Source organism: Schistocerca cancellata, chromosome 4 (assembly GCF_023864275.1).
Source record: "Schistocerca cancellata isolate TAMUIC-IGC-003103 chromosome 4, iqSchCanc2.1, whole genome shotgun sequence".
NCBI classification, from domain to species: domain Eukaryota; kingdom Metazoa; phylum Arthropoda; class Insecta; order Orthoptera; family Acrididae; genus Schistocerca; species Schistocerca cancellata.
In genome coordinates this window covers 922,022,616-922,049,168 of record NC_064629.1, presented here as the reverse complement: position 1 = coordinate 922,049,168, position 26,553 = coordinate 922,022,616, and the positions used below count along the sequence as shown (strand labels likewise).

Below are 26,553 nucleotides of genomic sequence, written 5' to 3'. Positions count from 1 at the left end.
CATTTAAATACAGTGTTCCAACTATTAAAAGCAAACGGTATCGCAGTGAACAATACTAAGTCACAACTCCGCCGCACCAGTGTCACTTTTCTGGGCCACAGAGTTTCTGGCGACGGCATCCGCCCCCTAACTGAACGGGTGGAGGCCATTAGTACGGTGCCTTTGCCCAAAGATTTTCAGGGCCTCCGCCGCTTCCTTGGAACGGTAAATTACTACCGTAAACATATTCCCCACGCCGCCGACATACAAGCCCCACTGACGGATGCCCTCGCAGGAAAAAACACATCAGGGTCTCGGGCGGTCACGTGGACTCCAGATATGCGTCGCGCATTTGATAATCTAAAGTCAGCCTTACAGACAGCTGTTACGCTTGCTCAACCCATTCCTGATGCTCCCATCTCGCTTACTACAGACGCAAGTGATACAGCAGTGGGGGCAGTACTTCAGCAATCCGTGGGTTCTGTTGTACAGCCGCTCAGATTTTTCTCCCACAAGCTGACCGCTTCCCAACGTAAATGGTCGACCTTCGACCGGGAACTGTTTGCTATTTACGCTGCTATCAAATATTTCCAAGACGATATCGAAGGTCGCCATCTCGTGGTATTTACCGACCACGAGCCATTGGTTTCCGCTTTCCGTAACCCAGGTAAGGACTCATCCCCGAGACGTTTTAGGCATATGGACCTTATATGTCAGTTTATGAATGACATACGTTACGTCAGAGGCGCAGACAATGTCGTCGCTGATTTTCTGTCTCGGGTGTCGGTTTTATCTTCACAACTGGACCTCAGTAAGCTCCCTAAATTGCAGACAGAGGATACTGAACTCGCAGCATTGCGTTCCGATATCAAAACAGGACTCAAACTAGAGTTACGGACACTTCCTGGGTTTTCATCACCCATCTGGTGCGACATTTCAACAGGGCGCATACGCCCGGTGATCCCTGCACCTCTCCGCCGGGACATATTTAATAGTATCCACGACTTGGCACACCCTGGCATTCGCGCCTCCGCACGTCTGGTATCTGAACGTTTTGTTTGGCCCGGGGTGATAAAACAGTGTCGCAGTTGGGCACGAGCATGTGTGGCTTGTCAGCGTGCAAAAGTAGGACGTCATGCACAGCCCCCCATGGGTACGTTCGATGTGGCAAAAAGAAGATTCCAGCACATACACATCGATATCGTCGGGCCCTTACCCCCCTCAGGCCCCTTCCGTTACATACTGTCCGCAATTGACAGGTTTACCCGCTGGGTAGAGGTAATTCCTCTCACTACTATCACAGCCAATGCAGTGGCCCGAGCCCTGCTGTTAATGTGGATCTCGCGCTTCGGCTGCCCAGTCTCTGTCACCACCGACCAGGGCCGCCAGTTCGAGTCTGCCCTCTTCCGACAGCTTTGTGAACTGTGTGGGGTGAAACGATTTAGGACTACAGCATACCACCCCCAGAGCAATGGGCTTGTGGAACGCTGGCACCAAACGCTTAAAGCTTCCCTGATGTGCCACGGAGGTGAGTGGGCCGATGCCTTACCATGGGTAATGTTAGGCGTTCGGGCCGCGTACAAAGAGGACCTTGGCGCATCCCTGGCAGAGGTACTGTATGGAGAACCCCTCACACTCCCAGCAGAGTTAGTCGAGCCTTCACTTCCTCCAGATCAAATCTGCGACTCGACATTCGTCGGGCAGGTCAAGGAGCTAATTGCTAACATCCGCGTGCCGCCTCCTCGACCACACACCCTCCCTCCTGTATTTCTGCATAAGGACTTGGCGTCGTGCACTCATGTCATGGTGCGTGATGACACCATCCGACCGGCACTCAGACCTCCATATACGGGTCCGCACAGAGTCATATCACGGCGTACCAACACATTCGAAGTGCTCATTAACAGCACGCCTCAAACGGTATCCGTCTGCCGCCTCAAACCTGCATGGACTCTGGGAGAACTGCCCGATACCCCACCCAGTCAGACCCCATCCCCTGCTGCACCCACCTCGCATGAGGCATCTACCGACAGTCCATGGATGAGCGACGCCCATTCCCACACGTGTGACGTTCCCCACTCCCAGTCGTGTGACAGTGCTACAGGTGCGTGTGACATTCCTATGCAGAGTGATGCGTGTGATGACTTACCCTCCTACAGGCAGCCCCTCGCCTCTCCCCTGTTAGGATTCAGTGATGTATCAGGGACCAGCCTCAGAGCGTGTGATGTCACCGATGACGACTCGTGTGGAGATTCTGTCAACCCGTATAAGGAAGTGGTAGTGAATGTCAACACAGATCTTATTTGCAGCTTTAATGTGTTTTTTGTTATGCAGCCGGGTAATGTGTACATCTTCTACGAACAAGCCAGCTTCCCCAGTGACAACTTAACTCACATTCATCTCCTCCAGTCTGTCCCCTTGCCTGTCGGTACTGACCCATCAACGGTCAAAGTCCTATGTACCGCCACAGGCATTCAGATCAGCTATCCTGGCCCCTCACAACCCACCATCCCCTCCCCAGATCCCTCAACTGCTGTACAAGGATTCACCCGGTCAGGCAGGACCATCCGCCCCCCTCGCTGGCTCGAAGACTTCAATTACTAATGTAATGTAATGTAAGGTATGGTTTCTGATTAAACACCCTCTCCCTCCCCCCTGGGTGTTCCCTTTACATGTATGCCCCAATATTTATGTTTGTGCTCCACACTCTAGGGGGGGGGGGCTAATGTGGCGACTATCAACCAAGTCGCGGGTAATATCTTTGTTTTTGGCAAGCTCTTTGAGGCAGTCTGTGGTCGCGCGTGAAAGTGTACGGACGTGTACCGAGAATTCAGAATGTAAACAACTGTATATGTGTGCTTACGAGAAATAAAAATAGTGTTTATTACACATGGTGTAGCGTGCATCATTGGATTCGGCAACCCTACAACGCTATATCCATATGCATATTTTTGTTCACTGATGTCTTATGGGATAATATAGTATGGCAACTCCTCACTTAGGCAAAAGTATTCATCACACAAAAGAAGATAATTAGAATTATGTGTGGAGTTCATACACATACATCTTGCAGGTGTCCCTCTAATCCTAGAACACTGAAAGGGGGGGGGGGGACGTTACATTGCTACTAAACTATCATAAAGTTTACTACTCCATATTTTATTAAAGGTAGTCAATTTATGGGTTATTCGTTAGCTAATTACCAGTATGAGCTCTCCAATAGCATGCAACGTACCAAATTAAGTACAAAATGTCGTGTTACACTCTACTGTGTTTGTAAATTTTGTGAGGGTTTAATAATGAGGATTAGGCAGCTGGGAATATTAACCATGGCCTCACAGTACATTTATTCACTTATATAATCTGTTATCAACAATCCATCTGAGTTTGAGAGTAACAGAGATATTCGTATTTACAGCACTAGAGGGAAAAATGATCTGCATTACCCTTTACTGAATCTAGCTCTACCACAGAAAGCAACAAATATGCAGTTATTGAACTCTTTGACAATATACCCATGGACATAAAATGTCTGGCAGATAGCAAAAATATCTTCGAATGTAGATTAAAGGGTTTTCTGCTTAACAACTCCTTCTATACCATAGAAGAATTCTTGAGTAGAGATAATTACTTATAACAATACCATAAATGGCCAGTATGCAACAATATAATAATTATTGTTTATTTTTTACTTAGTTGCATATAAGTGTTCTATGTTTGTTCTGTTGACACATTAAACATCATAACATTTATCGTGAATTTGATCTATGGAACAAGTACTATAACTAAGTGACTGAGCAGGCAGCATTCAATAGTGGATATGCAGCCACAATATGTCAACAATGTTGTATTGCGAATTGCAATGGAGCAATGTCTATAAATCAAGTGCTCAATATATTCTTCAGAATGTTTTGAAGCAGAGAAAAATGTGCGCAAACTTTGACAGGCACACTTTGACTCCAAAACAAAAACTATGATGAATGGATGCCTGCCATGACTTGGCTGAAATGCAAGATGTGGGCAACTCTATTCTGTAAAAAAGCATCACAGGTGACAAGACCTGGTGTTATCAACACCAACCTACCAAAGTATGACAAAGTGCAGAAATTCACATGAAGCATCAATGCTTTGAAGTCATAACTGACATTGAAGCCAATGTGATATGCAAGTTGAACAGTATCCCTAAGAAGGACTTTTCTGACAGTTTCACATGGTGGTATGAATGTTCTGTTTGTTGTAGTCAACTGAGGGGAGACTACATAGAATGTCTAAAATGTTGTAGTTGCCATCTTAACTGTTCTCTGTTTTTTCTATTAATCCAGTCTTGAAACTTTTTGGGCCAACTGGGGTTTTCAGACATCGTCCCTAAAACCGCAGTCAGTGGCTAGCAAGCATTCAGTATGTAAAAATCATTTAGTTGTCGTAAGTCATGATTGTGGAGTTATAGCGTAAAGTGTAGAGATTGGACTAAAAATATTGAAACACAGGGAGAAATGCATCCTTGAACATAAATGCAGATGCTAGCCAAGCCTGCATGTCATGCTGTTGTATTTGTCCATGAATGGCATCTGTGCAAGGCCCTCAATACACTGCAAGTGTCAGTCGTGGTCAGAACAGTGTTCTGTGTTGTTGTCAGTACATCATGTCAGAGCTAAGTAAACTCAAACGTGGGAAAATAGTTGGTGATAGTATGATGAGTGTTTCTGTAACCAAGGGAGCTGTAGTGTTTGATGTTTCAAGAGACACTGTATCAGAGTTCTATACTGCATAAAGGGCAAGCGGAAATACATCATCTGCTAAGTCACAGTGAGGACAAAAGCGTGTGTTGAATGATCATGAGGGAAGATCATTGAAGAAGACTGTGGCGAATAGCTCAGGACTGGTTTTGTGAGCATGAAAATGAACTCTCACATCTCCCCTGGGCACCACAGTCACCAGATTTTTGTGGTCTACTTTAGAGAGAAGGGTGCACGATCGCTATTTAGCTTCATCATCACTGCCTAAAGTTGTCACTATTTTTCAGGACAAATGGTACGATATTCTCTTAAAAACCATACCGGACCTGTATTATTCATTCCGAGGTGACTGGAAGCTGTTTTGAATGCCAATGGTTTTCCTAGATAACAGGCATGGTAATGTGTTGTGGCTGTGGTGTTCGCATGTTTTTGTCCACTATGTTGCCATTTGAAAAATTGTGTTAAACTGCTCACAGATTATGTGAAGTGCTGACCTGTGAGTATTACAGTTGCAAACTGTGTGTTGGTCTTAAGGTAGCATGATTGACTGCGTGCAAGTACCCTATTTTAGTCATCCAGTAAGTGAGAATGGCGACAACGGCCGTACCGCAGTGGTAACACCAGTTCCGGTCAGATTACCGAAGTTAAGCTCTATCACGCTCGGCTAGGGAGCTGGATGTGTGACCATCTGGTCTGCCGAGTGCTGTTGGCAAGCGGGGTGCACTCAGTCCTTGTGAGGCAAACTGAGGAGCTACTTGACTGAAAGTAGCGGCGCTGGTCTCGTAAACTGACATACAGCTGGGAGAGTAGTGTGCTAACCACATGCCCCTCCATATGATGCGTGTGGGCTGAGGATAATATGGTAGCCAGTCGGTACCACTGAGTCTTCATAATAATAATAATAATAATAATAATAATAATAATAATAGCTTTATTCAACATCGAATGGTAAACTGCACATGTACAAGGAAACAGTAATGATTAAAGTTATTTGTACAATACACAAGACACAGTCTTCTGAATACATCATTAATTTACAGCAAAATTACTATAAGATGTATACTGATTTCTATTCACATAATTTCACAAAGCATTTGTTGTTCTTCATATAAGTATGGTACTCTTATAATGCGTAGAAAGGGTGTTTTACTAAAAATTTCTTAAGGTGATGTTTCAGTTTAATTGTAGGAAGAGCCATGACTGCACTAAGCAGTGCATTAGCTAATTTTATACCTGCATACTGAGGCCCCTTTTCGTAAAGTGCTGTTCTGTGGCTGCCAATGTAAAATCTTTCCTTATTTCTAGTATTGTATTGGTGGAAATATGAATAAGTGTTTGGGTGCAGTCTTTTCACAAGCAGTATGGCTTTTAGAATGTATGTGTTTATAACAGTTAACACCTCTGTTTTTGGAAACAAGTTGCCACAAGATTCCCTAATTTTGCTCCACAGATTATTCTCACACCCCTTTTTTGAAGAATGAGTACCTTATCTAGATTAGCTTTGGTTGTTGCCCCCCCAAATTTCAATACTGTAGTTCAAGTGAGAGGAGAAAAGAGCATGGTATGCAATCTTTAGGACTACAGTATCTTTATAGAACTTGTTAATACACTCCTGGAAATGGAAAAAAGAACACATTGACACTGGTGTGTCAGACCCACCATACTTGCTCCAGACACTGCGAGAGGGCTGTACAAGCAATGATCACACGCACGGCACAGCGGACACACCAGGAACCGCGGTGTTGGCCGTCGAATAGCGCTAGCTGCGCAGCATTTGTGCACCGCCGCCATCAGTGTCAGCCAGTTTGCCGTGGCATACGGAGCTCCATCGCAGTCTTTAACACTGGTAGCATGCCGCGACAGCGTGGACGTGAACCGTATGTGCAGTTGACGGACTTTGAGCGAGGGCGTATAGTGGGCATGCGGGAGGCTGGGTGGATGTACCGCCGAATTGCTCAACACGTGGGGCGTGAGGTCTCCACAGTACATCGATGTTGTCGCCAGTGGTCGGCGGAAGGTGCACGTGCCTGTCGACCTGGGACCGGACCGCAGCGACGCACGGATGCACGCCAAGACCGTAGGATCCTACGCAGTGCCGTAGGGGACCGCACCGCCACTTCCCATCAAATTAGGGACACTGTTGCTCCTGGGGTATCGGCGACGACCATTCGCAACCGTCTCCATGAAGCTGGGCTACGGTCCCGCACACCGTTGGGCCGTCTTCCGCTCACGCCCCAACATCGTGCAGCCCGCCTCCAGTGGTGTCGCGACAGGCGTGAATGGAGGGACGAACGGAGACGTGTCGTCTTCAGCGATGAGAGTCGCTTCTGCCTTGGTGCCAATGATGGTCGTATGCGTGTTTGGCGCCGTGCAGGTGAGCGCCACAATCAGGACTGCATACGACCGAGGCACACAGGGCCAACACCCGGCATCATGGTGTGGGGAGCGATCTCCTACACTGGCCGTACACCACTGGTGATCGTCGAGGGGACACTGAATAGTGCACGGTACATCCAAACTGTCATCGAACCCATCGTTCTACCATTCCTAGACCGGCAAGGAACTTGCTGTTCCAACAGGACAATGCACGTCCGCATGTATCCCGTGCCACCCAACGTGCTCTAGAAGGTGTAAGTCAACTACCCTGGCCAGCAAGATCTCCGGATCTGTCCCCCATTGAGCATGTTTGGGACTGGATGAAGCGTCGTCTCACGCGGTCTGCACGTCCAGCACGAACGCTGGTCCAACTGAGGCGCCAGGTGGAAATGGCATGGCAAGCCGTTCCACAGGACTACATCCAGCATCTCTACGATCGTCTCCATGGGAGAATAGCAGCCTGCATTGCTGCGAAAGGTGGATATACACTGTACTAGTGCCCACATTGTGCATGCTCTGTTGCCTGTGTCTATGTGCCTGTGGTTCTGTCAGTGTGATCATGTGATGTATCTGACCCCAGGAATGTGTCAACAAAGTTTCCCCTTCCTGGGACAATGAATTCACGGTGTTCTTATTTCAATTTCCAGGAGTGTAGTACAGATTGCAAATATATTTTTTGACAACTTAGTTGCTAGAGAGTCAATATGTGTGTCCAATTTCAGGTTGCTTTGGATTGTTACGCCAAGGAATTTTACACTAGACTCTTTCTTTACCAATTCATTGCCAATGTATTTTAATTTCATTATTCAAACTAATTTTGTTAAACTCCATCAAACATGTTTTACTGGTGCTTACATTTGAGTGGCTTTCATTAAAAAACTGAACAATTTCTTTTGTCACATTATTACACTTGGCCTCTAGTTCATTACATGATTCCTTTTTACACACAACAGACATGTCATTGGCATACAGAACAATTTTGGAATTTATAGTACAGTATTTAATATCATTTACATAGATCAAGAACAGAAGGGGGCCCAACACTAAGCCTTGGGGCACGCCATATTTTATGCAAGTGATCTCTGATTTGTAGACACCACTTTCCAGTTTAAGCAGAACAAACTGTTTTCTATTGCTCATATAACACTTTATTAGGTCATAAGCAGCTCCTCCAATGCCCATGTTCCATAGATTGTCTCATAGCATGTCAACATTCACACAATCAAAGGCTTTTTCCAGGTCTAGGTATACACCTGCCACACGTTCCTTGCTTTCGATACTCCTAACACCTCTTCAATTAGTTGAGCAGCTGCAGTGCTAATTGATTTACCTTTTAGGAATCCATTTTGATTTTCAAACATCAGGTTGTGTTTGTTAAGAAAGTTTCTAATCCTGTTGTATATAACTATCTCAACTATTTTGGAAAAGACAGGAAGGATTGAGACTGGTCTGTAGTTTTCTATTTTGTTGTTGTCACTTTTCTTAAAAATGGGTGTTACCTGTGCTATTTTTAGTCTGTCTGGAAAGGTGCCTGATTCTATTATATTGTTGACTGCTACAGACAGAGGTACAGAGACATTTTGGCTACAGGCTTTTAAAACATTAATATTTAGGCCATCATGCCCAGCTGAATTAGAGGGTTTTAGAGAGCTAATGATGCCCATTATTTCTGCACAGTTTGTGGGGGCTAGATATCTAATATGGTCACATGTATTACCTTTAAAACTGTAGTGCATGTTTTTATGCTTGTCATTTATGGCTTCCCCCACGGAAATATTCATTATAAGTATTTACAATTTCCAGTTGGTCTTTTATGAGCATGCCATTGTGGTTAATAGTAAAGTCCATACAGGATTTGTCATTGCAGGTTCTAAAACCGTTTATGACTGCCCAGATACCAGCCATTACGTTGTGTGAGTTTTGAAGCTTATTTGCAACATAGTTGCTCCTGGTCTGTGTGACTAAGTCCTTATAGTGTGCTTGATATATTTTGAAAGCTTCCTTTAGCTCAGGAATCTCTCTATTATTCAGCATTGCACTGTGGAGTAGTATTAATTTTTCACTAGTTTTACCCAAATATTTTTGTTTATATATTTTGTTTGTTTCATTTTGTGATTACAACTGGGCATGTGGTATCAAAGCAGTAACTGAAGTCAGCAGCAAAGCTATCATATGAAAAGGTATTATTTTCAAACCATTTTATATGTCTATTTATGTTGTCATTATACATTATTCTTTTAGTTCCAAACTGTTGCTTTGTGGTGACAGTGGGGGCCTCATGGAGCACCAGTTTAAGCTGTACTGCATGGCCTGTTCGGGCGAAGTTTAGTTTTAGTAATTGAGAACCAGAGCGCTCAGCAACTTCCAAAAAACTGTACATAGTATGGAACGCTTATGAAACTTTTTCTCACTGACATCCGCCGTAAAATGATGAAAGAAGTTTATCGCTTACTACATTTTCACTGTTCATGCCGTGCAACTTCAGCATCAGACATGACGGAAAGTTATTACTTCTTTACTACCGTCTACATTCACAACACAATTTGTAGACAAGTACCACTAAATGTACCTGCAAAATTAAATCACCGTATGATATACAGTTCAGGAGATAGGACGTCATAGATATTTAGACGCGTGACAACTAGCTTTTGTTTAGAAATAGTGCGCAGTAGAAGTTCAACATCAGGCATGAAATTTTAATGTATTACTTCTTTACTGAAAACTCTATTCGCATCTCACTTTGCAGAAAGTATTCCACATACCAGTAAATGTACCTGCAAAATTATATCACTGTGTGACACGTAGTTAAGGAGATGCCACGTCATTAGCATTGTGCTCAGTGGAAAACTGCTTTTGCTTAAAATGGAGTGCAAATTACCCAGACCACATTCATCCAGTGTTTCATAATAAGAGTAGTTAGCGACTTCCAACAAACCTTAAGCATACTTTCAAATCTTTTCTAAAGCTATCCTCACTTACACGCTTAAAGGCCAAATATTAAGAACATGAACTCATTTGTAAAGCAGTCAGACCTATGAAACTTTTTTATGCAAGGGAGTTCGCTTCTTTACGGTATCGTGGGTTTACTGGTATCTTTCACTCTGTTAGTTACCCTTTACAAAATTACTTAATACCGTATCTTGCTCTGAAGTGTGTAAACCAGACAGTTAATATTCTTTCATCACAAACGTGTTTGAAAAACCATAACACACTACTGGCCATTAAAATTGCTATACCACGAAGATGACGTGCTACAGACGCGAACTTTAACCGACAGGAAGAAGATGCTGTGATATGCAAATGATTTAGCTTTTCAGAGCATCCACACAAAGTTGGTGCCGATGGCGACACCTACAGCGTGTTGACATGAGGAAAGTTTCCAACCGATTTCTCATACACAAACAGCAGCTGACCGGCGTTGCCTGGTGAAACGTTGTTGTAATGCCTCGTATAAGGAGGAGAAATGCGTACCATCACGTTTCCTACTTTGATAAAGGTCGGACTGTAGTCCATCGCGATTGCGGTTTATCGTATCGCGACAGCGGCTGGTCCCGGCGGAGGTTCGAGTCCTCCCTCAGGCATGGGTGTGTGTGTTTGTCCTTAGGATAATTTACATTTCAGCACGATAATGCACGACCGCATGTTGCAGGTCCTGTACGGGCCTTTCTGGATACAGAAAATGTTCGACTGCTGCGCTGGCCAGCACATTCTCCAGATCTCTCACTAACTGAAAACGTCTGGTCAATGGTGGCCGAGCAACTGGCTCGTCACAATACGTCAGTCACTACTCTTGATGAACTGTGGTATTGTGTTGAAGCTGCATGGGCAGCTGTACCTGTACACGCCATCCAAGCTCTGTTTGACTCAATGCCCAGGCGTATCAAGGCCGTTATTACGGCCAAAGGTGGTTGTTCTGGGTACCGATTTCTCAGGATCTATGCACCCAAATTGCGTGAAATGTAATCACATGTCAGTTTTAGTATAATAAAATTATCCAATGAATACCCGTTTATCATCTGCATTTCTTCTTGGTGTAGCAATTTTAATGGCCAGTAGTGTATGTCCATTTACTTATTAATCATCCCAGGGTGATTATCCTGCACGTTACTTATTGACGACTGAGAGGCAAACAGTGCTTTAGTGCTTGTCTTTACCAGGTTGTGCGTGTCTGGTGTAGTGGTGTCAAGCGACTGTCGGCTTTCAAGCAGTCCACGTGAGACGGCTGCACCTCCACATGCTGGATGTTGCATGCATGTGGCTGTGGCTGGGTTGTTCCGGACCAGGCATTTGATACCAATGACTCTGTCATCACCGACGAAGTACGTGACCCTACAGCAGGTGTTAAAGTGTCTATCATCAAGCATCACAACGAAATGTCTCCCAGTTAGAGCACACAGAAACTTCTTGTCTCCCCTAAGCTTCTACAAAATTTTGCCTTGGTGGTTTCTTTATTTTTGTTTGGTGAACTCATAACGTCGTGCCACCAATAGAATTATTTGGTAGTAACTTTCCTTGCTCCTGAGTAACGCTCTCTTTTGTCACACCATAAAACACACATTTTCCAATGATTGTTCCCCTTGCACTCTTTACAGAGCAGTCTTTAGTTTGCAGATCCTCCCTCAGTCATGCATACTGTTGGATCGTAACGTCAGTGGCCCCTGGAGTGTCCACTGTGCACTATCTTCGCTGACTTTGCGAAGCTCCAATGCGTAAGGTCACTCTCACAGGTACAGTGGCGCATGGTGAGACGCACAGTGCGACCTTGTCAGGCAACGTGCATTTTTTATTCCGTTTTCGAGCTTCCTATTCGACAGACTTATGAGGTCAATTGTTCACACTACGAAGAAATCTGTGTAAAATGTGGGCGATAATAATGCCTTGCTGCTGTGTCATCATAGTTGTCCCCACTCTTATCAATTGACAACTCGCTTGGAACATGTGTAAGTCAATAGTACGAGGGTAATCCCAAAAGTAAGGTCTCCTATTTTTTATAAGTACATAGACCTGTTTATTTCTACAGTGGTTTACATCAGTTTTCAGCTTGAACATTTAGCTATTTTTCGACATAATCACCATTTCTGTCGATGCATTTTTGAAGATGCTGTGGCATGTCATACCAGCTCGCCGCCATGCTGTTCAGAAAGTTATAAACCTGAATGAGATTTTCACTCTGCAGCGGAGTGTGCGCTGATATGAAACTTCCTGGCAGATTAAAACTGTGTGCCGGACCGAGACTCGAACTCGGGACCTTTGCCTTGCGGTGGTCTGACACACAGTTTTAATCTGCCAGGAAGTTTCATATCAGCGCACACTCCGCTGCAGAGTGAAAATCTCATTCTGGAAACATCCCCGAGGCTGTGGCTAAGCCATGTCTCCGCAGTATCCTTTCTTCCAGGAGTGCTAGTTCTGCAAGGTTCGCAGAAGAGCTTCTGTGAAGTTTGGAAGGTAGGAGACGAGATACTGGCAGAAGTGGAGCTGTGAGGACGGGGCGTGAGTCGTGCTTGGATATCTCAGTTGGTAGAGCACTTGCCCGCGAAAGGCAAAGGTCCCGAGTTCGAGTCTCGGTCCGGCACACAGTTTTAATCTGCCAGGAAGTTTCAGTTATGAACCTCTTCTTTCACATCGCCGTCGGAGCTGAATCGCTTTGCGGCCAAATGTTCTGTTAACCTAGGGAACAGGCGACAGTCAATGGGCGCCAAATCAGGACTATAGGGTGTGTGGGTGATTGTGTTCCACTGAAACTGTTGCAGGAGAGCGTTGTCACGGAGAATGTGTACGCCGTTGCCCAACATTCCTCTTCTTCGGTTTTGAATTGCCCGTTTGAGTGTTTTCAGAGTCTCACAGTACCTGTCAGCGTTAATTGTGGTCCCAGTGGGCATAAAGTCGACCAACAATACCGCTTTCCCATCCCAAAAACCGTTGTCATGACTTTACCGGCAGACTGTGTTTGAATTTCCGCGGCTTTGGTGAAGAAGGATGCCGCCACTGGCGTGATTGTTGCTTGGTCTCAGGTGTTATGTTGTACGCCCAGGTTTCGTCGCCCGTGACAACTGAGTCCAGAAACAGCATGGCGACGAGCTGGTATGGCTTGGGCATTCAAAAACTGCCACAGCGTCTACAAAAATGCATCGACAGAAATGGTGATTATGTCGAAAAATAGCTAAATGTTCGAGCTGTAAACTGATGTAAACAATTGTAGAAATAAACAGATGTATGTACTTATTGGGATTACCCTCGTATTAGACCCAGGTAAACCATAACTAGGTTGTTTTAAATTTGACTGTATGTGATACCAGTAGATCAGCCACATTAATTAATATTGTCACCCACCATATTAGTTCCCTGTCATTGACACAGGCCTTGGGAAAGTTAGTAGAATATAGATATCACCATATTCTGCTGAAGAGAGTCTTCTCAGTACACACCACCTACAAGCGTGTTCAAAAATGGTTCAGATGGCTCTGAGCACTATGGGACTTAACATCTGAAGTACAAGCGTGTCTCCCAACAACAGGATATACACTATCTGATGACAAGTTTACGGACACCGTTACATAATGCAGAACTGACCACTAGACGTCACGTGAGGTGGACTCGCCAGGGTAGTATTGTGTTGTCGGTATCCCACTGCCACCAGTGTACAGCATGGGTCAGTGTCTGACCTGATCCTGTATACATTTTATACAGCAGATATCCCCACAACACCACTGATGAATCTGGCCTTATATGCTGATGACACAGCCTTGAGCACCAACAGCCTTAATGCATGGATACCGTAACGGAGAGTTCAGATGCACATAAATCAATTCGGCAGCTAGGCGACACAATGGTGACTAGCTTTCAACCCAAAAAAATGAAAGCCATCATCCTTATGAAATGGGTGGCGCCAGGATCTCTGCCACCGCCATCGTCAGAGGAACAGCCGTGAACCGGGCATCATCTGCCTGATACTTTGGCTTCGCGCCAGACAGACATCTACTTGGCGTCAACACAGAGCCGTTGGACGACTCAGTGACCTATATCCAATTCTCAGCCTACATTCGACGCTACCCTCTCACGTCGGTCTTGATATCTACAAATGCCTCATATGATCTTTCCTCGAATATGCAGTACCTACTTGGGGCAGTGTTGCAGACACCCACATCCGACGGCTGCAACAAATTCAGAGCAGAGATAGCGACTGACCCTCCACCTTCCTCAGGATTATCCACAGTACGAACTGCATCTGTTAGCTGATGTACCACGACTGAAAGAACGATATTGAGAAACTGCAAGAACGTTTTACCAACAGACTGCCAAATCTACAAACATACACATCAGAAACCCGGCCAACAATGGCAAGTACCGGCTCATTGAACAGTGGCCACAACACACTCGGGACTAGTACTGTGCGATAATTAAAAAAAAAAAACAACAACAAAAACTGAATAAATAAAGTTAAACACCAAGTGTTAAAACTTCATCTTAAACCGGGAGTGAAAAGTTTCCAGTGCTGAAGTTCACTTCTTCATCGCAACGACAGAATGGGTTGGTCATAAGAGCTCAGTGACTTCGAAGGTCATCGGATGTCATCTGAGTAACAGAACCATCAGAAACATTTCAACCCTTCTACAGCTGCCAAACGCGACTGTTTGTGACGTGCTCGTGAAGTGTGAACGAAAAGAAACAGCCACAGCTATCCCGAGGACCAACCAGGAAACTTGTACTGACGGACAGGGATGGGGAACAATGGTCGAGTAGCTCGTCATACGCCACACATTTCTGTAGCACATTTCAAGCAACGGTTGACGTGACTTAAAGAGCGTTGCCACTGGACAGTGCGGATGACTGGAAACGAGGGATTTGGTATGATGCGTTATGCTATACCATGTAGCAATCCGCTCGAAGGAAATGGGTTTGTCGAATGTATGGAGAACATTAGCTGCTATCGTGTGTAGTTGGGTTGATATGAGGGGAAGAGACCAAACAGCCGGGTCATCGGTCTCATCGGATTAGGGAAGGATGGGAAAGGAAGTAGGCCCTGCCCTTTCAAAGGCACCATCCCGGCATTTGCCTGAAGCGATTTAGGGAAATCACGGAAAACCTAAATAAGGATGGCCGGACGCGGGATTGAACCGTTGTCCTCTCGAATGCGAGTCCAGTGTGCTAACCACTGCGCCACCTCGCTCAGTTATCGTGTGTAGTGCCAACAGTGAAGTATGGAGGAGGTGGTGTTATGGAATGGGGGTGTTCTTCACGGGGCCGGCCATAGTGGCTGAGCGGTTCTAGGCGCTACAGTCTGGAACCGCGCGACTGCTACGGTCGCAGGTTCGAATCCTGCTTCGGGCATGGATGAGTGTGATGTCCTTAGGTTAGTTAGGTTTAAGTAGTTCTAAGTTCTAGGGGACTGATGACCACAGCAGTTAAGTCCAATAGTGCTCAGAGCCTTTTTTTTTTTTTTTTTTTTTTCACGGTTGGGATGAGATCCCCCTGTTGCGCTTAAAAGTGCGAAATGCGGAAGGATAGGAATACATGTTACAGTATTGTGTACTGCGTACAGTTGAAGAACAGTTCAGAGACGATGACTGTTCGTATCAGCAGTGCAATGCCCCTTGTTATGAAACAGCATCTCTGAGGAAATTGTTTGTGGACAATAACATTCCTAAAATGGACTGGCATGCCTAGAGACCCGATCTGAACCCAGTGGAACACCTCTAGGGTGAATGAGAACGTCGACTTCACTCAATATAGCAGTGTCTAACATCATTACCTTTTCTAGTTTTTGTTCTCGGTGAAGAATGGCCTGCCGTTCAACCACAAGCATTCACACACCTCACTGAATGTGTTCCAAGTAGAGTTCGATCCGCCACAACGGTGACGTGTGGACACACCTCATATTAATGACCACTATTAGATATTCGGATACCTTTTATCAAATAGTGTATTCACGTATTGTGAGTTAGAAAGAAGAACTGACTTTTAGGCAGTTCGGACTTGTGCTGCCAGGGAGTATAGGACCATTTTCGGACTTACAATTATTCCAGATGAGTGGCTGGATTAATCAAAAGACTTTGCACATTAAGTAAGATTTCCTTAAGATGTTCTTCATCATCATCATCATGATCATCATCCAATTGACACACACTGCTGGATACAGCTCTCCTCTGGAAAATTTCCCATGCAATGCTCGCGTTACATATCAGTATACGAAGAAACAGTATTGTCTAAGAACGATCTCAGGTTGATACTAGAACAATTACACTGTTGATCATTGAACTGCAACGACAGGAAAGGCAGCAAATAGCGAAATTTTGCTTATTATGTGTTAAACTGTAGAAGAAAGAATGCGCGATTAAATTTGGAGGTGATTTGCGGAGTATAGAGGATGCGAAATTTGGTACACAGAGCTGCCAGCAACTATAGCTCTAACCTGGCTACACATCAAGCTAAACTGAGCTTGGATGACAGATACAGATACGTCATTCCAAGCTACTTCAATGCTGTGCCAGAGCTCATCATTTGCAGTGGCTGGCGAGTGGTTGCATAACAGTTTCCCGGCAACCTGTGTCCAGATCGCGTAATTGGGTGAGAGATTTGGAGAACATCTACATCTACATGGGTACTCTACAAATCACATTTAAGTCCCTGGCGTAGGGTTCATCGAACCAACTTCACAATTCTCTATTATTCCAATCTCGTATAGAGCGCGGAAAGAATGAACACCTATATCTTTCCGTACGAGCTCTGATTTCCTTTATTTTATCTTGGTGATCGTTCCTCCCTATGTAGGTCGGTGTCAACAAAATATTTTCGCATTCGGAGGAGAAAGTTGGTGACAGGAATTTTGTGAGAAGATTCCGTCGCAACGAAAGACGCCTTTCTTTTAATGATGTCCAGCCCAAATCCTGTATCATTTCTCTGACACTCTCTCACATATTTCGCGATGATACAAAATGTGCTGCCTTTCTTTGAACTTTTTCGATGTACTTCGTCAATCCTATCTGGTAAGGATCCCACACCGCGCAGCAGTATTCTAAAAGAGGACCGACAAGCGTAGTGAAGGCAGTCTCCATAGTAGAACTGTTACATTTTCTAAGTGTCCTGCCAATAAAACGCAGTCTTTGGTTAGCCTTCCCCACAATACTTTCTATATGTTCCTTCCAATTTCGCACCATTCAGATAACTTTTCTAAATCATTTTGCAGTTTGTTTTGGTCTTCTGATGACTTTATTAGTCGATAAACAACAGCGTCATCTGCAAACAACTGAAAACGGCTGCTCATATTGTCTCCAAAATCGTTAATATAGATAAGGAACAGCAAAGGGCCTATAACACTACCTTGGGGAACGCCAGAAATCACTTCTGTTTTACTCGATGACTTTCCGTCAATTACTACGAACTGTGACCTCTCTGACAGGAAATCACAAATCCAGTCACATAAATGAGACGATATTCCATAAGCATGCAATCTCACTACGAGCCGCATGTATGGAATAGTGTCAAAATCCTTCCGGAAATCCAGAAATGCGGAATCGATCTGAAACCCCTTGTCAATATCATTCAAAACTGCATGTGAATAAAGAGATAGTTGTGTTTTCTAAACCCATGTTGACTGTGTGTCAATAGACCGTTTTCTTCGAGGTAATTCATAATGTTCGAACACAATATACACTACTGGCCGTTAAAATTGCTACACCAAGAAGAAATGAGTTGATTAACGGGTATTCATTGGACAAGTATATTATACTAAAACTGACATGTGATTACATTTTCACGCAATTTGGGTGCATAGATCCTGAGAAATCAGTATCCAGAACAACCACCTCTGGCCGTAATAACGGCCTTGATACGCCTGGGCATTGAGTCAAACAGGGCTTGGATGGCGTGTACAGGTACAGCTGCCCATGGAGTTTCAACACGATATCACAGTTCATCACGAGTAGTGACTGGCGTATTGTGACGAGCCACTTGCTCGACCACCATTGACCAGGCGTTTTCAATTGGTGAGAGATCTGGAGAATGTGCTGGCCAGGGCAGCAGTCGAACATTTTCTGTATCCAGAAAGGCCCGTACAGGACCTGCAACATGCGGTCGTGCATTTTCCTGCTCAAATGTAGGGTTTCGCAGGGATCGAATGAAGGGTAGAGCCACGGATCGTAACACATCTGAAATGTAGCGTCCACTGTTCAAAGTGCCGTCAATGCCAACAAGAGGTGACCGAGACGTGTAACCAATGGCACCCCATACCGTGACGCCGGGTGATAACGCCAGTATGGCGATGACGAATAAACTCTTCCAATGTGCGTTCACCGCGATGTCGCCAAACACGGATGCGACCATCATGATGCTGTAAACAGAACCTGCATTCATCCGAAAAAATGACGTTTTGCCATTCGTGCACCCAGATTCATCGTTGAGTACACCATCGCAGGCGCTCCTGCCTGTGATGCAGCGTCAAGGGCAACCGCAGCCATGGTCTCCGAGCTGATAGTCCATGCTGCTGCAAACGTCGTCGAACTGTTCGTGCAGATGGTTGTCTTGCAAACGTCCCCATCTGTTGACTCAGGGATCGAGACGTGGTTGCACGATCCGTTACAGCCATGCGGATAAGGTGCCTGTCATCGCGCCTGCTAGTGATACGAGGTCGTTGGGATCCAGCACGGCGTTCCGTATTACCCTCCTGTACCCACCGATTCCATATTCTGCTAACAGTCATTGGATCTCGACCAACGCGAGCAGCAATGTCGCGGTACGATAAACCGCAATCGCGATAGGCTACAATCCGACCTTTATCAAAGTCGGAAACGTGATGGTATGCATTTCTCCTCCTTATACGAGGCATGACAACAACGTTTCACCAGGCAACGCCGGTGAACTGCTGTCTGTGTATGAGAAATCGGTTGGAAACTTTCCTCATGTCAGCACGTTGTAGGTGTCGCCACCGGTGCCAACCTTGTGTGAATGCTCTGAAAAGCTAATCATTTGCACATCACAGCATCTTCTTCCTGTCGGTTAAATGTCGCGTCTGTAGCAGTTCATATTCGTAGTGTAGCAATTTTAATGGCCAGTAGTGTATGTTCTAAAATCCTGCTGCATATCGACGTTAACGATATGGGCCTGTAATTTAGTGGATTACTCCTACTACCTTTCTTGAATATTGGTGTGGCCTGTGCAACTTTCCAGTCATTGGGTTCGAATCTTTCGTCGGTCGAACGGTTGTATATGATTGTTTAGTATGAAGCATGCATCAGCATACTCCGAAAGGAACTTAATTGAATCAGTAATTGTAAAAACAACATTAGTCCAAAAAAGTAAATTTTTCAGGAGAAGCAAAAAACTGTATACAGGCTAAATAATGGACAGAAGGATAAATCCATTAATTTTAATATTGACTGTGTATGTTAGGTAAGCTTTAACAGTAAAACAAAGTACTTTAAATGTAATAACTTTGCATGAACAATTTTTTTTAATTGTACGGACTTATGTTGTTATTGCAGGATAAACATTTTGGACTGACATTTTAACATCAACATTTGTTTATGTTATCAAAAATTACTTTATTGTATAAATTTAATATACAATATTACTTGTACATTGTCTAATATTGTTTTACAGAGAAATTGAAAAATATTGTTAATGTATGCACACACTGTATGGAAAGACTAAAGATATGACGATGTAAATCGTGACATTAGGAATTAAATTTCTTATTTCACTTAACAGGACAATGAATGATTAACACTACACTATACAGGTTATTTTATACCAAAAATGTATTATGAATCATCTTCAGGAGTGTCCACAGAAGGCCACTCAGTCAATTCCAAATAAAAGGCTTTGTGCTCATCAGGAATATATTGCATTAATTGTCCCACATCTTTCAATTTTTTGACATCGATTGCAACTTTGTTATTATATGCAATTTCTGCACGCAACTTTGGTTCTGTCTGTAATGAATGTCGCAATGAAAAGCGGTGTTTTACGAGACCATCAATATGATAGTATCAGTCAACTTTACCTGGAAGCATTTCACTGTGATGGAAGCTCATAAATGAGGACACTGCGAATTTCACTTTACTGCTTTTGTCCACATTCGTTCCATAACTGTCGTCAGACAAACAGGATCGCTTATAAAATTTGGGCCACCATTTTTTGTAACCCATAATCTCTTCCGAGGTAACAAGCTTTACATTAATATTTTGTTTTTTGGATGATGTCACCATGCACTGAACATACTCATACAAAGAATATATTCTGTCTTTTCTTCTTATCACCCTCTTTATGGAAGAAAATGTACGATCACATGGCAAAAATGAATGACCACGCACAGGAAAATACTGGAATACATCTTTGAATCTGCCAGAACTTACAAGGCAGTTCATTGCCCTAACCACTGTGTTGTTCTTATTTTGTGCAGGGCATCCATCCGAGAACGGGTGTAATTCAGTAACACTATCAGGTATGTCTGTGTTGATGTAATCAACCAAAAACGAGCATACTTCGTTAGGTCCTTTGTGGGCAGTACCTTCGTGGTACAAATATACCTTGGATTTGTTGCTCTTTAGGTCTGTAATACAGAATGCATTAATGTTAATTTGCCGTAAATAAAAAGCTTCCTGTACTGGGAGCTTATGCAACTGCAGATTTTGCATATAATCGAAACACAATGCTACCACATGCTCATTTTCTGCACACTTCTCCTTAACAGCATCCATCTTTAAATAGAATTTTTTGCTTCTTCTTTTATGTGCCATGAGTTCCGCTACAGCCACACGCTTTGCTGTATCGTTCAATGATGGACTCTTAATCTTCACTGAAAGTGACTCACAAGAGCAGCAAGTATCGATTTGCGGCCGCCCAAAGCATAAGTTAAAACGCTCATTGAAAACCCTTAAATAAATTCCATATGACACTCTGGTATGAGGATATAACTTCATGAACAGTTCGTACATACTTTTTACAGATAATTCAGGATTTAAGTAATACATTTCTTTGCTTGAATAATGTGAGATTTTCGTAGGGAATGTTTTAATATGCTCCTCAATTATCGATAGGACTTCCTGTGGTGTTGCATCCTCTACTGGCACATGGGCGAACATTATTTTTCACACAGTTACAAATTCGTCGCACACGTTCATTTGTGATGCCAAAAAGGCTACAAAATGCGTTTTTGCACACTTCGACCCGCCCAGCATCTCCAGTTACCACGTGATATCGATAATTTAGTGCTCTTGGCTTAGGCTGGCCATCACTTTTCCAGGGTCTTCTGCGTGCCACGTCTTCTTTTTCGATCAGCCCTGCAAGGTAACCATCTTGTGTGTTCTTACTCTCAAAATCGTGAAATTTAGTGAATATATCTCTCTGTTCATGTTCATAGATTCTCTTGAAACACAGTTTCTTACATCTGAAATATATTAATACACGAATACCAATGTCAGGAATTGTAAAAGAGTTGCAAAAAAATTATTTACATAAAATCAGTTATGTTTTATTGATAGAGTAAATTATCCATATGATATTCACGTACCATAAAACTTAGAACAGATGGGAACCTCTAAGAAGTAAAAAATACACAGACAGGAGATTAATTCACATAGCCTTTGAACTCACCCACAGTCAGGTCCTATTTTTACAGTATTCACGTAACCAATTCCCTTCGTTCTGGCAGCTTTTATTACATTTCTTTTATATAGTTCCGGTTGCGCACCTCTCTTCTTCGACATTGTGCATAGACAATCCAAAGAAACGTGTTCTATAAACATAACTGAACTGCAATGTATACGCAGCTGCTGCAATAATGCACACAGATAATAAGATCACAGGTGTCAGATATGCTGCCATCTGGCATGCATTCTATTCACTACATGGAAAAAGATCCGAGTATGTTCGTTTGGTGCTGCCATCTGCCATTTCTTGCAATAATAACTTAAGTCCTGGACTCATGTTGTTACTGCAAAGAACACTAAAAACTGTATGCCTGTAAAAGCATTAAATTGTGTAGGACAAGAGTGATTTTTGCATAGATGCTGCATCTAAGTATCCTGAAGGCTTCTCTGCATATATCTAATTTTTGCCAAAAAGTGGACATGTGTTGTTTTTACAATTACCGATTCAATTGGTAAACAGTCTGGACCAGAAGACCTGCTTTTATTAAGTGATTTAAGTTGCTTCACTACTCCGAGGACATTTACTTCTACGTTACTCATGTTGGCAGCTGTTCTCGATTCAAATTCTGGAATATATACTTCGTCCTCTTTTGTGAAGGCAATTAGGAAGGCTGTGTTCATTAATTTTGCTTTGGCAGCGCTGTCTTCGATAGTATCTCCATTGCTATCGTGCAGAGAAGGCATTGATTGTTTCTTGCTGTTAACATTCTTCAGATACGACCAGAATCTCTTTGCATTTTCTGCCAGGTTTCGAGACAAAGTTTCGTTGTGGAAACTGTTATAGGCATCTCGCATTGAAGTCCGCCCTAAATTTCGAGCTTCTGTAAAAGATCGCCAATCTTGGGGATTTTGCGTCTGTTTAAATTTGGCATGTTTATTTCGTTGTTTCTGCAACAGCGCTCTAACCCGTTTTGTGTACCAAGGCGGATCAGTCCGTCGTTTGTTAATTTATTTGGTATAAATCTCTCAATTGCTGCCGATACTATATCTTTGAATTTAAGGCACATCTTGTCTACACTTATATAATTAATTTGGACTGAGTGGGGATTGTCTCTCAGGAAGGCGTCAAGTGAATTTTTATCTGCTTTTTCGAATTGGTATATTTTTCGCTTATTTTTCGAGGATTTGGGGATTACAGTGTTCATGCTGACCAGGGCAACAGACTTGCACAGACAGAATGGGCAACATATATACTTCCGTTATCTGGTTGGAAGATAACGCCACAGAGATCTCGAAAACCCAGCGCAGCCATCGGCCTCAACAGTTATAAAGTTAAGTCCTGCTGTCTGAATTACTGGCTGAGTGAACCAGAGGTGATCGTTTTATGTACCCTGTGATACTCCACACACCAGGTGCTTGGCCTGTATTATGAGCATTGAGACATGTGTGTGTCCATTATGATCCTGTGTACCAGATTCGATAGGCCGCCATCCTGTACCTGGTGTTGTCATTGGGCGCACCACTATTGGTGTGCTTCTCTCTTTGCTGCCACATCAAGGGAAGCTACAACAATGGTTGCTGTGCTGACAGTCTATGGTGCTCCAGACATCATTGCACTGTCTGTGTGGATACTTGTCTTGCTGTAAGAAAGCCCATTTCCTGATTCAAGGTGCGTGACGTGCCTGCAAGATCCTACGCTGTTCTCTCAGGCGCTAGTCGCTCGGGCAGCTGATACCCTTTATGGCGTTGAGAATGGGCCTCCTGAACCCATCGGTTCCACATGCACATCGCAGTCGTGGGATCCTACCAGTAATCTCTGGATCCAACGAATGGGAGCAGCAATAGTACAGAACGACAAACTGCAGTTTCGATAAGCAGCGATTCTGCTGCTGTCGAATTTTGACATGTGCTGGTAAACTTTACTCCTTTTAACATGAGGCAAAACAGTATCTTCTCACAAACAAACAACACTCAAATGCGATTTGTGATTGAAAATCCCACTGAGTAGTCTTTTCTTATATACAAAATATTACTCCTACATCCTTTGTGTGGTCACCCGCTGGGGTAGCCGAGAGCGCTAATGCGCTGCTTCCTGGACTCGGGTAGGCGCGCCAGCTCCGGGTCGAATTCGCCTGGCGGATTACCGACGAGGGCCGGTATGCCGGCCAGCCTGGATGTCGTTTTTAGGCGGTTTTCCACATCCCGATAGGTGAATACCGGACTGGTCCCCACGTTTCGCCTCAGTTACACGACTCACAGACATTTGAGCACATTCGCACTATTCCATGGCTTACAACAGACACTGACAGCTGCAGTACACTCATTCTGTCCCAGGGGGTTCGGAGTGGCGGCAGGAAGGGCATCCGGCCACCCTCTGCAACTAACACTGCCAAATCAATAGTAATACGGCCGAACCCGCGTGACGCAGGACCAAGGCCCCAAGAAGGAATTCCTTTGTGTGGTTGTGTGTTGCTTATTCTAGTATGTAGTACACTTAATGCCAATTTTACGTTTATTACACGCCACCTTCCTCGTGTGGCAATGTTAACAGCCACCAGTGTGTACAGGGTGAATTGCCTAAAACTTGCACTGCATATATTGTGGAAATGGAAAGTGTTATCGATGTGCGGGTTTCACAGCATGGATTGGTAGTCAGGGGCTCGTATTGTTAGCCAATCAACAGACTGTAATAACATTTAGGAAGTGAATTTCTGTGCGAATATACGCTTCCTTAAATGGAACAATGCCACATTAAAAATGGGGTAAATTAGACTGTCAGTGGCGTTTGTTGCAGGATTCTTGTGAGAGTCATTACGGGATATCGTATTTAGAAAAGTTGCGACACTGACACTTGTTTGTGTCATTCAGCCTGCGTAGTTGCTAGGAACGATGTTGTTGTTTCCTTATAGTTTACTTGTGTGTTCCTTGAGTGCACTGCGTGTTGCTAGTCAGCGTGTGACAGTTCAAGCAGTAGATCGTGAGTTGACTATGGGATTTACCAATGCAGAAGAAGCCAACATGCTCATAGTGTATGGAGAGGGAGGGTGTAAGAAGAAAGCAGTTCGTTCTTGTGCGGTGTGTGTGGCAAGATAACTCAATAGATGTCAACCTTCTCGGCAATTGTTCATCAACCTCTTCAACCAGCTGTATGAAAGTGGTAATATAACACCTAGACAGCTTCACAGAAGGAAACAAGTGACGACAGAAGAGAGAGAAATTAATCTTCTTGTTGCTGTTGCAGTTGATCAGCACGTTAACTCCTGCGCAGTCGCATGAGGCAGTGGTATGAGTCAGGAAAGTGTCCTACACATTGTCCATTGACAAAGGTTCCGTCCCTGTCACATCTCTCTCCATCAAGAGCTGCATGGAAATGATTATGAGAATCATGTTAACTTCTGTACGTAGGCATTAAGAAAGGATACTCCAGATGTATCAAGTATCTTGATAGTGATGAAGTCACATTTACCAATCATAGCCAGATAAACCGCCGAAACATGCACTGTTGATCAGTTGACAATCCCCGATAGATTCGTCAGGTGGAATGTCAGCGTCCATGGAATGTAAACGTGTGGTGTGGGATGGTGAAACATCAGCTCATAGGCCGGATTTTCTTAGACGGAACTCTGAACGCGCATATGTATCGCAGTCTTCTAACAGACCATATTCCACGGATGCTAGAAGGCGTTCCTCTGCAGACTAAGAGGAACCTATGGTACCAACATGATGGCTGTCCAGCCCACACTGCACGAAGTACTATAGTATGTTTTGACTAATTTTTTTCAAATCGTCGGATTGGACGCAGAGAATCTGTACCTTGGCCGGCCTGTTCCCCGGATTTGACGCCTGTAGACCTTTCCCTGTGGGGAAAGCTGAAAGACGCTGTCTGCAAGATCATGCCGACTACACCCAATGATATACAATGACGTAGTACTGCAGCCTGCTCTTACATCTCCGCTCAAATGCTAGCACGTGTGCAGCAGTCCTTCCATACACGACAGGAAGCATGTATTGCCGCTGTCAGTGGTTGTTTTGAACACAGCCTGTTATGGGCAATTGTTTCGTTACTGGTCAGAATCCACGTAACTTGTGTTGTTATTTAGTGCGTATTACCACACGTATTGTGCAAGTGTTGGTGTGGGAACTTTTCAAAATACAATATCTAGTAAACGACTCGCCCAAGAATACTGCAACAAACACCACTGATATTCTAATTTACCCTAATTTTAGTTTCTTAATGTCAATAGGCATGGTTCCATTTAAAAAGTGTGTGTGCGCACAAAAAATACACTTTCTGAGTATTGTTACAATCTGTTGATTGGCTAACAATACCAGCTCCTGCCTTCCAATCTATTCTGTGAAAACCGCACATCAATAGCACTTTTCATTTCCGCAATATTTGTGGTACAAATTTTAGTTAATTCACCTGGTAATTCACCCTGTATACAGGCTGATTCCGTTACAAACTTTGAGGGATGATGGAGAAGGGTAAACGTATGAATCTGAGGTAAAGGACCCTAGGCAAGAAACTATCGAGTTGAAATATATAAGCGAAACTCTACTCACGTTCCACCTTAATCTCCCGCAGTGCTCAGGCGAAAGACCCCAGCTTCCAAAAGCTGATCGTGGCGTACAGAATTCTCGTTGAATACTCTTCAAAACCCTCAGATAATTTCCCCTGTTGATAAATTAGTTATGGTGCACGTAACTAGATTCAGAGAGGCCAAAGCATGGATTGGTAGTCAGTGTCAGTGTCAGTGTCGTCGTAACTGCCGCCTGCTTCACGTCTGCTGTGCAGTGAGCTACGTTAATTTGAGTATTAACTGTATTTTTCTTACTTGTCACTTCTTCTTCCGTGTGTAATTGCTTTTAGGAAGCTT

At 43.9% G+C, this 26,553-nt stretch overlaps 1 protein-coding gene across 1 annotated transcript in view; it reads right to left on the bottom strand.

Annotated features, from left to right (window-relative positions):
- LOC126184507 (uncharacterized) overlaps positions 1 to 26,553 on the bottom strand; it is a 99,006-nt gene that overhangs the window by 59,075 nt on the left and 13,378 nt on the right. The window lies entirely within an intron of this gene.